At 46.5% G+C, this 14,773-nt stretch overlaps 2 non-coding genes across 2 annotated transcripts; both read right to left on the reverse strand.

The window, feature by feature from the left end:
• Positions 1 to 602: 602 nt before the first annotated feature.
• Positions 603 to 675, reverse strand: trnav-cac (transfer RNA valine (anticodon CAC)). The gene has a single exon. It is a non-coding gene; the product is annotated as a tRNA-Val (tRNA).
• Positions 676 to 9,368: 8,693 nt separating this feature from the next.
• On the reverse strand, positions 9,369 to 9,441 carry trnak-uuu (transfer RNA lysine (anticodon UUU)). The gene has a single exon. It is a non-coding gene; the product is annotated as a tRNA-Lys (tRNA).
• Positions 9,442 to 14,773: the final 5,332 nt, after the last annotated feature.

Genomic DNA, 14,773 nt, shown 5'->3' on the forward strand with positions numbered 1-14,773 from the left:
ACTGGGAAGAGCGAATAACTAATGAGTTGTTTGTTGGTTTGAAATGCGGCTTAGATCTGCTCGTATTAACCGAGGCAGGGACTGTGAGACATTGCATTGTGTTCAGGTTTAATCACAGCAATATCCGCAGTCATGAGCTGAAAAGGACGAATAGCTGAAAAAACACAAGAAAAAAGCTAAAGAAATTTCAGCAATTGTGGTCAACTATTTAATGTGTTTCCTGCTCGTTTAGTTGTTAGGCGCTCACAGAGGGATCCCGGAATCAGAAAGTAACTATTTCTTTCAAAATCTTTAAATGAATGACATGCAACGAATTAAACTCTGTGTCGTGGGATGGGGATGGGTGAAGATTATTTGTTTTTTTCCCCATTCATTAACCGACAGCGTTGTTTTGTAGAATCGTTACTGAGGGACAGTGGAAACTTCAATAACTGAACTTTAATTATTTAAGGATTTTGAATCATTGATGAAGTTTTCTCCCCTATCTGACTTTACACACTCTGTATTTAGGAGACTGGTTTAAAATGTTCAGTGCTCATGCGACAAGGAACCTGGGGCGAATTTTGTTCAATTTGTTTCACAGCAAAAAGTCTCCAAAATAATGTTTCTGCCCGGGCTTGAACCGGGGACTTTTCGCGTGTGAGGCGAACGTGATAACCGCTACACTACAGAAACGCTGCAGTTCAAGTAATCTCAGGAATATAACCAGAGCATTAACCTACACAGCTGGCCGATACTTCAGGAGCTGGTTTTACGAGAATAGAATGACGGTGCTGTATTTAGCCAGGCTGTTAGTGTGGCAGGAATTGATCTCATGTTTCCAAGACTTTACACATAGGAACAGGAGATGGCCATTTAGCAGCGAGTGGTTATGATCTGGAATGCACGGCTTGAAAGGGCGGTGGAGGAAGAATCAATCTTATCTTTCAGACGGGAGTTGGATAAGTGTCTGAAGGAAAACAATTGCAGGGCTACTGGGGAAGGGCGGGGGAGTGGGACTCTCTGAGAGTCGGCACGGGCTCGATTGGCCGAATGGCCTTCCGTGCTGTAACCATTCCATGATTCGATAAGTTAGTGGCACGTTTCACAGTGTGGGTGGGAGCACAACATTGCAAAGGGACATGGATTGAGTCGGCAAAACTAGAGGCATCTGATTCAGGAGATTAACGGGGTGCGGAAATTCAGGTGTTTATTTACTTTGAAAGGAACATTTTTGCTTTGTACCGTTTCGGACATTGAAATATTTGTGAAAGGAATTTTTTGCAGAAAGGGATGCAGCATTTAACCTTCTGCCTTAACACTTCTTTCAGGGTGTCAGCTCACATTTCGTTTCGATGTTATTCTTCCAGAATTGCTATTTTCTTTGGTGTTTCACAATAACCAGACCCTTGCTCTAAAGTCAGTCTCACTGTTTCCCCAGTCTCCTGTTGATGTTATCAGCAATGAACATTTTGACCCAGACCCCGAAAGCACAGTGTGTAAAATGGTTTATGGTATCAGAGTTCATTGCAGAGCAGAGAAGAAATGATTCAATTATGGAGTTCCTTCAGTTAGCATTTCTTTAATTGTGCAAAAGAAGATTGTGGGTTAATTAATGATGATTTTCCATGAAAGCAACATAAAATTGAAAGAAATGCAATCGCCCAACATGGGGCTCAAACCCAGGACCTTGTAATTAAGAGTCTCATGTTCTAACGACTGAGCACGCCGGGCTTCTGGCTAACGCTAGATTTTATCGCTCATTGCAGCCAGGCGCCTGTTGCCCACCCGCAGCCTGGATACAGTAACGTCCCAACAGCTCATTGACTGTCGGAGTGGGACTGTGCGGTGCTTCAGAAGACAGGTCGAAAAAGCAAATTCACTGATTCCGTCCCATGTGCTCCTCCGATCAAGAATAGCAACACACTAAACATGCTTCAATAATTGTGACACCTGAGCTCCACAGTTGTGCAGTAGTTGGCTCGTTGGTCTAGGGGTAATGATTCTCGCTTTGGAGTTGTTACTTGATATTTGCGAGAGGTCCCGCGTTCAAAACCTGTACGAGCCCTCAATTTACCCACGAATTTTGAACTTGCATCGAATTTTTGCAAAGAAGGAATTGCATTTCGACAGCACCTTTCAAAACTCATGACGCCCGAAAGCGCTTCACAGCCGTTGAGTTATGTTTGAAGTGTTGGAGTGTGGGGAAAGATGTGCCCGAATTAACCCACACGAACTGCAACTCTTTGCGAAGGAGTTCGGTGCAAAGAATCAGGTATCTCAGGGACTTGGCCTTTCTGTGAATGAGTTCTGCTTGTACCTGCATTCATGCTTGAAACGCAACTGGGCTTCATCTCACGGGAGCAGCGTGTAGCGGATAGTGAGTAGGTGACCAGGTTGATGTGCGCCGCTTTCAATCTTTGAAATTTCACCAAACAAAGATACGGTGAATCCAACTGTCCCAGTCAAGCGACAGATTGAAGGAATCGGTGCTTCAAACAGAGCTGGAACACGCGAAGTGCAATAATATGGTCCGCAACATTAAATGTCAGAGTTATTAAACAGACAATAATTAAACATACACTTAACAACAGTACTTACACTTTAACCTTGTTAATGTTCGCCGAAGAACTCAAACACGTTACAGTTCCCAGCTCGGTGTACAAATTGATCAAAAATTAATCGGATTCGAAACTATCTGTTCCAAATGCCACATTTTATATCTTTTCCTTATCCCTGCTACGTGACAATTTAAATTTTTAATAGTATTACCTAACACAAGTGCCCAACTTCTGATGGAAGTTCATTAACCTGAAACGTTAACTCTGTTTCTCTCTCCACAGATGCTGCCTGACCTGCTCACTGTTACCAGCATTTACTCTTTTTATTCTCCTAACTTATAATCAGAAAATCACTTCCCTTGTCATCTAACTACACTCCTTCCTGATATGTAGCCTTGTCCTACAAACCAGGCTCCTTTCGGATGATTCAGACATTCATTGGAATTATAACTTCTGAACGATAACAATTATGTGAATTATGTAACTGTGTAATACTTGCCACCAGAGGGCGCGACTGTTGGAGTCCTAATGGTCACCTGCCCACACGTGCAGGGCCAGTATAAAAGGTCGGCTGCCATGTTGTTCAGGCACTCTGGAGTTGTAATAAAGAAGACTGAGGTCACGCTAAATTTAGCTCACAGTACTCAGCCTCGGGGAGTTCTTCTCTACACAACAATTGGCGACGAGTAACAGAATACGAACCTTCAAACAACCATGGCTGCCGTTGGAATATTAGAGAGATCCGTAGAGGGTGATGATTGGGAAGCCTTCGTCGAGCAGCTCGACCAGTACTTTGTGGGCAACGAGCTGGAAGGAGACACTAACGTGGCCAAGCACAGGGTCGTTCTCCTCACCGTCTGTGGGCCTAAAATATACAGCCTCATCAAGAATCTGCACACACCGACAAAAGCAACGGAGAAGGAATATTCAGAGTTGTGCACACTCATTTGGGACTACCTCAAGCCGAAGGAGACTATCCTCATGGCCAGATATCGTTTTGACACGCACCGTCGCTCCGGGGACCAGGACCTGGCGGATTATGTCACCGACCTGAGACACCTCGCGGGACCTTGCTGCGTTGGGGCAAATGCTGTGGGACTTTTACGTGCTGGGCATCAGCCACGAGATCAGTCTTTGAAAGCTGTTGGCTGCTGAAAACCGAGACCTGAGCAGGGCCATCGCGATCGCCCAGGCATGCATGGCCACGGAAGATAACACCAAACAGATATCTTCTCAACATCGAAGCTCACCGGCAAATACTGTGCATAAAATGATGTCGCTAGCAGGCCGAACTGCATATGGCAGAGTCGATACGTCTGTGGCTGCAAGACCTGTGATGACTCAGAGTGCGCCATCGTGGGTAAATGTGAATCTATTAGCACCGTGTTGGTGCTGCGGGGGTAATCCTCGGGCCCATCAATGTCGATTCAAGCACGACGTGTGCTAAGGCTGCACAACGATGGGGTACCTCCAGTGAATGTGCAAACGTGCTGTGACATACCACGTGGCTGAGGATGATCGATCCGGCACGGATCACGCAGCACAGGCAACTCAACCCAAGGAACAAGGACTCCCAGGTGCAGGTGGGGATGTAGCATTTTATCAGGGAGGCTTTGAGGGTGTGCCCGAAACGTTTCCTTTGGCAACCTGTGGCTCGCTTACCATGTCGGAGTTCTGAGTAGAGCGCTTGCTTAGGGAGTCTCATGTTGGGCATGTGGACAATGTGGCCCGCCCAGCGGAGCTTGTCGAGTGTGGTCAGTGCTTCAATGCTGGTGATGTTGGCCTGAGCGAGAACACTAATGTTGGTGCGTCTGTCCTCCCAGGGGATTTGCAGGATCTTGCGTAGACAGCCCTGGTGGTATTTGTCCAGTGATTTGAGATGTCTGCTGTATATAGTCCATGTCTCGGTGCCATATCGCGGTGCAGGTAACACCACCGCCCTGTAGACCATAAGCCTGAGGCCAGATTTGAGGTCGTGGTCTTCAAACACTCTCCTCCTCAGGTGATCGAAGGCTGTGCTGGCACACTGGAGGCGGTGTTGGACCTCGTCATCGATGTCAGCCATTGCTGATAGTAGGTTCCCGAGGCGTGGAAAAGGCACTTACAGCCTTCCGAAATATAGCACCCTTATTCTATTCTCTTCAAACAAGCTCCTGAATTCTCGGCTAGCTGTGTAGGTTAGAGCTGTGGTTTTATCCTCAGATAGATTCGATCACAGTGTTTCCGTAGTGTAGTAGTTATCACATTCGCCTCACACACGAAAGGTCCCCGTTCCGAAACCGGGCGGAAAGATCTTGAAAACTTGAATATGGGCCGAATACCTGACTCCTGTTCCTAACTCTTACGTTCTTCTGATCTCTTGACCTTTCACAGAAGAACAAACTCTCCTCTGAACATGCATGAGAAAGCTCCAGAAAATATTTCCCCCCGAGGTGCTTTTGCGTGTGAGGCGAACGTGTTAACCGTTACACTGCGGAAACATCTCCACTTTCAGCACCAGATTACCAAAGTTAAACCGAATGAGATCTGGATAAAAGTTCCTCACAAGCTCAGAGCAAAATATATGATTGATGGTCGACAGAATAATGAACAAACTTCCGCACCAGTTCAGACGGAAATGTTAAGCGAGCAGGTGGACAGCTGAATCGCACATTTAAGGAGTTGGTGGTGACAAAACAAATTGGTTTCGCTTAATGATTAAATGGGACATGAACCCACATCTCCAGAGGAGAACAGTGACGTGAATACAGCACCATACACCGCTCGGCCACCCTGACTATTCAGTGCTGTGTGTGGCCACCTGCAGGTTGATTTTGAACTATTGTGTCCTTTCACATGAAATAAACGAGGGCAGCAGGCGTATCTCTGCCTGACACCGTGGAAACAGTGAGACAGACCTTGGAGCAAGGGTTTGGTTATTTCGACACAGCAAAGGAAATATTAATTCTGGAAGGACAATATCCAAAAGAACAATGACCAGTGAGCTCCCTCTGTGCTGAGTGGGAATGTGTTGGCTCACCTTAAACAACTTCTGTCCCACACTGAAAGTTCTCAATCCTTCTCCTCCGCTGACATTTACAGAAATGTAACCAATCACCCAGCCACCGTGTTCACTTCCTCACAATGGGGCCACAGAGTCTCCTACCATCTCCCCGCAATCAGCGAACTCACCCTGTTTACAAAATTATACCTCGAACACGTGCCTGGCAAAGGGCAGGAGAAGCCAGTTCGTCTGTAAGGTCGGTCTATCACAGAATGTATTGGTATTCATGGTGATTACAGCAATTATTAATCGTCTCACAGACCTCAATTATTTTTATGCGATGAATTGATCGAGGATTGAAACCAGGTTAGCGCACTGGATCTTAACCCCTTGACCACCAGGGAACAGTTATGATACATGTCGATATATTTATATATATTTATATATGAACCTGAATTTCAATGGCTACCTACCTAGACCTCGTGGTGCCCACGGTAGTGTGTCTAACTTTGAGTGAGAGAAACGGTTCCACAGTGACACCTGTCATGTGTCCTACATGGTTATTGCTTGTACTATTGCAAGTTGTGCACCAGAGGGCACTGCAGTGGGAGGCTTGTAGCTTACCTGTTCAGGTGTGCCTGGCCTCGTATAAAAGGCAAGCCATCAGGTGTGATGCTCACTCTGTGGTTATCAATAAAGGACGAAGGTCACTACAGTTCAAGCACTACACATTGTCTCGTGGAGTCATTATCAGAGCATCTGATGGTGTAACAATTGGCGACGCGATTACGGCCCTTCACACGAAAATGGCTAAACTTGGTACGTTGCAGCAGTTCGCCGATGGTGATGATTGGGAAGCCTTTGTGGAGTGGCTTGTCCATTTCTTCATAGCAAACTATCTGGCAGGTGACAACCCGGTCACACTGGCTGATAAGTGCAGAGCTATCGTGCTAACCAGTTGTGGGCCCACCTTCTACGGCCTCGTCAGGGACTTGCTGGCACCAGCGAAGACAATGACCAAGATGTACGAGGAACTTGTAACACTGATCCAAGAACAACTCAAGCCCAAAGAGAGCATCTTCACAGCCAGACAGCGGTTTTATACACACCGACGGCCCGAAGGCCAGGAGATATAAATATGCTGCAGACCTCAGGAGGCTGGCGGCACCGTGGGATTTTGGTGACCACCTCACCGAAGCACTGCGGGATATCTTTGTCATCGGAATCGGCCACGAGGGCCTTCTTCATAAGCTACTGTCAGCGGATACCAAAGTCACACTGCAGAAGGCCATATCCGTGAGCCAAGCATTCATGACCTCGACCTGTGGCTCTAGGCGGATAACTCATCCTCAGGACTCAAACCCGGCAAGTACTGTGCACAGAGTGGTGCCTTTTAGAGGCTGGACTGTAGAAAGTGAACCTTCTCAGGGGAGAGAGAACAGGCCCCCGAGTCCCTTAACTCAGAATCCATGGTCAGATCAGCCATGATCTTATTGAATGGCAGAGCAGGATCAAGAGGCCGAATGGCCGACTCCTGTTCGTATTTCTTCTGTTCTTATGTCAATCATTTAAAGAGCTTAATCATTGATGAAGTTTTCTCCCCTATCTGACTTTATCCACTCTGTGTGTAGGAGACTGGTTTAAAATATTCACTGTTCATGCGACAAGGAACCTTGGGCGCATTTTGTTCAATTTATTTACAACAAAATAGGCTCCAAAATAATGTTTCCGCTTGGGCTTGAACCAGGGACTTTTCGCGTGTGAGGCAAGTGTGATAACCGCTACACTACAGAAACGGAGTGGTTAAAGTAATCTTAGGAATATAATCAGATCTTTAACCTACACAGCGGGCCGATACTTCAGCAGCTGGTTTTCCGAGAATAGAATGACGATGTTGGAGTGGATTTTCAGACAAAGCAAAGCATGATGGGGTAAGCCACCACGAAATGAACTTTGTACCAAGAAGCCTATCTGCTGTCCTGATATGAACTCTGCAGCAACAAGTGACTCCTGGCCAGGTGCAGGCCACTGTTTCATCGAAAGCTTTGCAACAGAATAACTAACCACAAAAGAAGATAAAGAGGAAGGGCACGCAAACTCGTACCATGCTATCAGGTTTTACTCGGACTAAAAAGTTGAATGTAAATTAATTGCGTTGCCATATGGATCGATTGGTTGTTTGTCAATTAATTTAAATGATTGTATTCCGCCCCCTGTAAACTGATTAGAACCCTGCGGCACAAGGCACTCGGGGAGATCGCTGGATCTCAACTCTTCTCCCAGAGCTCTGTTAGCGATAAAGTTGTTTCTCTTACTTTACCAGAGTCTATGTGAATTTATTTTCACCAACAGTGGATGCAGAGAGGATGTTTCCACCGATGGGGGAGTATGGAACTAGGGGCATGATCTAGAATAAGGGGCCGCCCATTTCAAACTGAGATGAGGAGGAATTTCTTCTCTCAGAGGGCTGTACATCTGTGGAATTCACTGTTCCAGAGAGCTGTGGAAGCTGGGAAATTGAATATATTTAGGACAGAAATAGACAGTTTCTTAAACAATAAGGGGTTAAGGGGTTATGGGCAGCGGGCGGGGAAGTGGATCTGAGTCCATGATCGGATCAGCCATGATCTTATTAAATGGTGGAGCAGGCTCGAGGGGCCGTATGGCCGACTCTTGCTCCTATTTCTTACGTTCCTTTGACTAATACACATCAACATCCTGGGCGTCACCATTGACAATGTAGATGTGGGCAAGTCTGGCGAGCTCAGTCTGTAAAGCATGAGATTTTTAATTTTAAGGTCATGTGTTCGAGCCCCACCTTGCGTGAATTATTTTCCTTAAACTTTTATGTTACTTTCACGCGAATTAACCCACACATTCAAAAAGTAGTTAGATTTGTCCCTTATGTCTAAAAGGATCAAAGGGTATGGAGAGAAAGCAGGAAAGGGGTACTGAGGGAATGATCAGCTATGATCATAGTGAATGGTGGTGCAGGCTCGAAGGGCCGAATGGCCTACTACTGCACCTATTTTCTATGTTTCTATGTTTCCCCTTGTGAGGGAATCTAGAACTTGGGGGCACAGTTTCAAAATAAGGGGTCATAAGAACATAAGAAGTCGGAGCAGGATTAGACCACATGGTCCCTCGATCCTGCTCCACCATGCAATACGATCATAACCCCTTATTCCCTGAAGGTTTAAGGGTCGCCCATTTAAAACGGAGATGAGGAGGAATTTCTTCTCTCAGAGGGTGGTGAATCTTTGGAGCTCTCTGCCCCAGAGTGCTGTGGAGGCTGCGTCATTGAATATATTTCAGGTGGAGATGGACAGATTTTTGGACGAGGCCATATCGATTGAATTGGAGAACAGAAAAGGGGCAATCACACGACTGGGAATGTACGGGACACCCCCGAACATCCAGAGGGAGATAAAGGGTCTGGTTATTGTGATTCAGCAAGGAAACTATCGATCCTGGAGGACAAATACTCTGTTCCAAAGGAAACGGACCCAGCCTCTCCAATTGATCAGTTAATTAATGATGTTTTCGCGTGAAAGCAACAGAAAAGTTTAACGAAACTTATTCGCCCAACCCTGAACCCACGACCCTGAGATTAAAAGTCTCAAGCTTTACCGACTGAGCTCGCCTGGCTGGGCAAATGTGGCATCCTTGACGTCTGTCAAATATTGTGGGTGGATTAATAATGATTGAAATCATGATTAAGTATCTCACAAACTTGAATTATGGAGTTCATTCAGTTAGCATTTCTTTAATTGTGCAAAAGAAGATTGTGGGTTAATTAATGATGTTTTTCCATGAAAGCTGCATTAAATTAAAAAAAATGTAATCCCCTGACGTGGGGCTCGGACCCACAACCCTGAGATTAAAAATCTCATACTCTACCGACTGAGCTAGCCGGGCTTCCGCCCAACGCAGGTTTTTATCGCTCATTGCAGCCAGGCGCCTGTTGGCTCCGCCCCAGATGTTGAAACTTGCTGTTGAAACTTGTGCAGTGTTTATCACGTTTGCTTTACACGCAAAAGGTCCCTGGTTCAATCCCGGGCAGAAACTTTATGTTTAAACTTTCTGTGGATGAACAATCGGAGGCGAGTTTAGTCTCCCGGAAAATGCTGCCTGACCTGCTGAGATTTCCAGCATTTGCTGTTTTTATTTGCTATTTATTCTCCTGGCAAAAGGGCTCCCTTATTTATTAATTGCTCTTTATTTCACTTCAATAAATGGATAACATTGACTGAGAGAAAACGGATCCACCGGGGACCTTCTGCGTGTGAGGCCAACGTGATATCCGCTACACTGCAGCCCATCAAAGGGCGAGAAACCACTGAATATAAAGGATGAGCTGACAAATATTAGGGGCAGTGCAGTCTGGTCAACGTCACACCCTCCTTTCTTATTCAGCAGAGGCATGAACGGGAGTCAGACGCCACAAAGTTTCATTAAAGACACAAATACAAGTAACACTTGCAAATCTTTTCAGTGTAAAATTCTTTCACTTTATTTGAAATCCTATTCCTTTGAATCTGCAAATACGCACGGTGGGATATTATCTTCACTACTGATTATATTTTGTGTGCACGATAGGAATAACCGGTGCTGATAAATTTGATAATAAATTTGCCCCAGATCCCTGAAGACTTTGAACCAGAAAGCTAAAATACAGTGAGTAAAATGGGATATGGTTTTCGAGTTAAGATGCAAAGCACAGGACAAATGATTGAAGTATGGACTGTTCCTGCGTAAGCATTTGTTTGATTGTGCAACAGAAGGTGAGGGGTTAATTATTGATGGTTTCCCGTGAATGCAAGAGAATAGTTGAAGAAGAAATCATACGGTGCCTTTCAGCTGAGCGCTGCCTGTGACACCTGGTGGGAATGGGAGGGGATTTTAAAGCCGCTTGTATGCAGAACCTTCATATAGTAAAATATCTCCAGCTCACTGTGTAGGTCTCATGGTGCAACGGTAGTGTGTCTGAATCCAGATCCGAAGGTTTTGTGTTCACATCACTTCGGGGTCACTGTTCTCTTGGATATTTTTCTTCCAGAATTATTATTTCCTTGGCTGTTTGGCAATAACCAGACCCTTGCTCCAAGGTCTGTCTAACTGTTTCCCCGGTGTCAGGCAGAGATACGATTTCTGCCCTCATTTATTTCATGTGACAGGACACAAAAGTTCAAAATCAACCTGCAGGTGGCCATGGGCAGTACTGAATATTCAGGATGGCCGAGCGGTGTAAGGTGCTGTGTTCAGGTCACTGTTTCATCTGGAAATGTCGGTTTATGTCCCACTTCTGACATTTCTTATACTTAATCATTAAGCGGAATCCATTTGTTTTGTCAGCACCAACTTCTTAAAAGTACAATTCAGCAGTCCACCTGCTCGCTTAACATTTCCGTCTGACCTGGTACTGAAGTGTGTTCATTCTTTTGTAGACCGGCAATCATATGTTTTGCCCTGAGCATGTGAGGAACTTTTATCCCGATCTCATTGGGTTTAATTTTGGTAATCTGGTGCTAAAGGTGGAGATGTTTCTGCAGTGTAATGGTTAACACGTTCGCCTCACAAACGAAAGCACCTCGGGGGAAAATATTTTCTGGAGCTTTCTCATGCATGTTCAGAGGAGAGTTTGTTCTCCTGTGAAAGGTCAAGAGATCATACGAACGTAAGCGTTAGGAATAGGAGTCAGCCAATCGTCTCATTTTCAAGTTTCAAGATTTATCCGCCCGGTTTCGGACCGGGGACCTTTCGTGTGTGAGGCGAATGTGATATCTACTTCACTACGGAAACACTGTGATAGAATCTATCTGAGGATAAAACCACAGCTCTAACCTACACAGCTAGCCGAGAATTCAGGAACTTGTTTTAAGAGAATAGAATGACGGTGCTATATTTAGGAAGGCTGTAAGTGTGGCCTTCGACAGCGTGGACAATTTTACATGCCGCGGGAACCTACTATCAGCAAGAGCAGACATCGATGACGAGGTCCAACACTGCCTCCAGTGTGACAGCACAGCCTTCGATCACCTGAGGAGGAGAGTGTTTGAAGACCAGGACGTCAAATCTGACACCAGGCTTATGGTGTGCAGGACGGTGGCGATACCTGCCCCGCAGTATGGCTCCGAGACATAGATTATATACAGCAAACATCTCAAATCACTGGAGAAATACCACCAGTGCTGTCTCCGCAAGATCCTGCAAATCCCCTGGGAGGACAGACGCACCAACATCAGTGTTCTCGCTCAGGCCAACATCCCCAGCACTGAAGCAGTGACAACACTCGACCAGCTCCGCTGGGCGGGCCACATTGTCAACATGCCCGACACGAGACTCCCTAAGCAAGCGCTCTACTCAAAATTCCGACACGGTAAGCGAGCCCCAGGTGAGCAGTGTAATTTATTTCACACTACTGTATATAACTGTACCTTACCATGCTATACATGACTGTAACTAGATATGACCTGTAACCACAAGCATACTTTACCACCAGGGATGCACTTGCAGGAGACACTGCATACCTGTTCCACACAGGTATATAAAGGCAGGTCTCAGGCAAGTGTGGCACTCAAGAGCTGTGAAATAAAGGTGCAGGTCAAGAGTGACCTTGACTTCAGCATGTGCCTCGTGTAAGTCTGTACTGCAGGGTCAGGACTTTAAAGTGGCGACGAGTTACGGGATCACAGAATCCACAGAATGGCTACCAACGGCTCAGATGAGAAATATAATGCTGGAGACAATTGGCAGGACTTTATAGAAAAGCTCCAGCAAAGCTTTGTAACCAAAGACTGGTTAGGCGACGATAAGGCAGACAAGAGAAGAGCCCATCACTTGACCAGCTGTGGCTCGAAAACATACGCCTTAATGAAGGACCTGCTGGCACCCGAGAAACCAGCAAGCAAGTCGTTTGAGGAGTTGAGCACACTGGTGAGAGACCACCTGAAGCAAGCGAGCAGCCTACATATGGCCAGGCACAGGTTCTACAACTACAGACGCTGTGTGGGCCAGAGCATACCCGACTTTGTGGCGGAACTTCGGACGTTGGCTAGTTCATGTGTGTTCTTCAATGAACTAAGAAGAGAAGTACTGAGAGACTTTTTTTATTGAAGGAATAGGCCACGCAGGCATATTCCGAAAGCTTATAGAGACCAAGAACTTGACCCTAGAGGCAGCAGCACTGATTGCACAGACATTCTTGGCAGTAGAAGAAGAAACAAGGTTCATCTACACTGCGGGTACGACAACTAACGAAACATCGCAACAAGGGGTTCACAGCTTGAAACAAGCCGCTACCCACACACACAGACAAAGGCAGGAGAGCAGGGCTTCACAGCAGGCAGTGGCGCCAGAAGCCGATAAAGGGCCAAATGAGCGGCCATTCACACCTCATCAACCCACAATGCGAGCAATCAACTTCAGAATGCGAGAAGCTCAAGAGAGATCAGCCAGACGCAGCTCATCCTTCGGAAACAAAGGAAGCGGTCTGTGCAAGAGATGTGGGGGAAGGCACTCAACAAGGGGGTGTCGATTTCAGCATGCTGTTTGCAGAAACTGCAACTTTCCAGGACATCTGGCTCACGTGCAAAAAAACAGCAGCTCGGCTGGTATACGAATCAGAAGGGTCGGAAAGCGGACCAGAAGAAGGTGGGGACAGTGCCCGGGACACCGAGGTACAGCGGGTCAACACGATCAATGTCCACTGTTCTTACAACAAGACGCCTCCAATAATGATGAGGGTCCTACTCAACGGGATACCCGTCAACATGGAACTGGACACTGGAGCTAGTCAATCTCTCATGAGCGTTCAACAATTTGAACATCTGTGGCCGCACAAAAGCAACAGACCAAAACTCACAAGGATCGGCACCAAACTAAGGACCTATACCAAAGAAATTATCCCAGTCCTTGGCAGCGCCATGCTCTCTGTCACACACAAAGGGACAGTGAACCGTTTTTCATGTGGATTGTCCCCCGAGATCTCACAACATTGTTGGGAAGAAGCTGTCAGGCAAAACTAAATTGGAAATGGGATGATGTTCACACCGTGTCGTCAGAGGAACGGACCTCCTGCTCAACAGTTCCAAGTCGTTTTGAACATCTCCTTCAGCCTTCAAAGGGGCGAAAGTTAAAATCTACGTCACACAGGATGCCAGACCGGTCCATCACAAGGCTAGAGCTGTGCCTTATGTGATGAGGGAAAAGATTGAACACGAACTGGACAGGCTTCTGCGGGAAGGCTTTATCTCACCCGTGGAATTAAGCGACTGGGCAAGTCCCATCGTCCCCGTCATGAAGCCTGATGGATCCGTAAAAATCTGTGGGAATTATAAGTCTACCATAAACAGAGTCTCCCTACAGGACCAGTACCCGCTGACCAGAGCGGAGGATCTATTTGCCACATTGGCTGGAGGAAAACTTTTCTCGAAACTAGATCTCACATCTGCGTATATGACGCAAGAACTCACCAAAGAGACTAAGCTACTCACCACCATCAACACATATCGATGCCTTTTCATGTACAATCGATGCCCATTCGGCATCAAGTCGGCAGCTGCTATATTCCAGCACAAAATGGAGAGTCTGCTCAAGTCCATCCCGGGGACGGTTGTATTTCAAAACAACATACTTATCACGGGCAGGGACACCGACTCCCATCTCTGCAATTTGGAGGAAGTACTAAGTCGATGGGATCGGGTAGGCCTAAGAGTTAAGAAATCGAAGTGTCTGTTTCTCGCGCCCGAGGTTGAATTTTTGGGCAGAAGGATTGCCGCTGATGGAATCTGCCCAACAGAATCCAAAACAGAAGCAATTCGCCTGGCACCCAGGCCCCGGAATGTCTCAGAACTGCGCGCCTTTCTCGGGCTAATCAATTACTTTGGGAACATTATGCAGACATTAAGCACGCTGCTGGAGCCTCTCCATGTGCTACTCAGGAAGGGGTGCGATTGGTTTTGGGGGGAGACCCAGGAACGCGCCTTCAATAAGGCATGCAACCTTCTATGTTCGAACAGTGTTTTGGTTTTCTTTGATCCAGGTAAAGAGCTAGTTCTCACATCTGCTGCGTCAGCGTATGGGGTCGGGTGCATTTTACAACATGTCAATGATGCGGGTAAATTACAACCCATAGCATCCGCCTCCAGGTCACATTCGCGGGCGGAGCTCGGGTACTGTATGGTTGAGAAGGTGGCGCTCGTGTGCGTGTACGGTGTCAAAAAGTTGCACCAATACCTTTTCGGGGCCA

This window comes from Pristiophorus japonicus, unplaced genomic scaffold (assembly GCF_044704955.1).
Source record: "Pristiophorus japonicus isolate sPriJap1 unplaced genomic scaffold, sPriJap1.hap1 HAP1_SCAFFOLD_42, whole genome shotgun sequence".
NCBI lineage: Eukaryota > Metazoa > Chordata > Chondrichthyes > Pristiophoridae > Pristiophorus > Pristiophorus japonicus.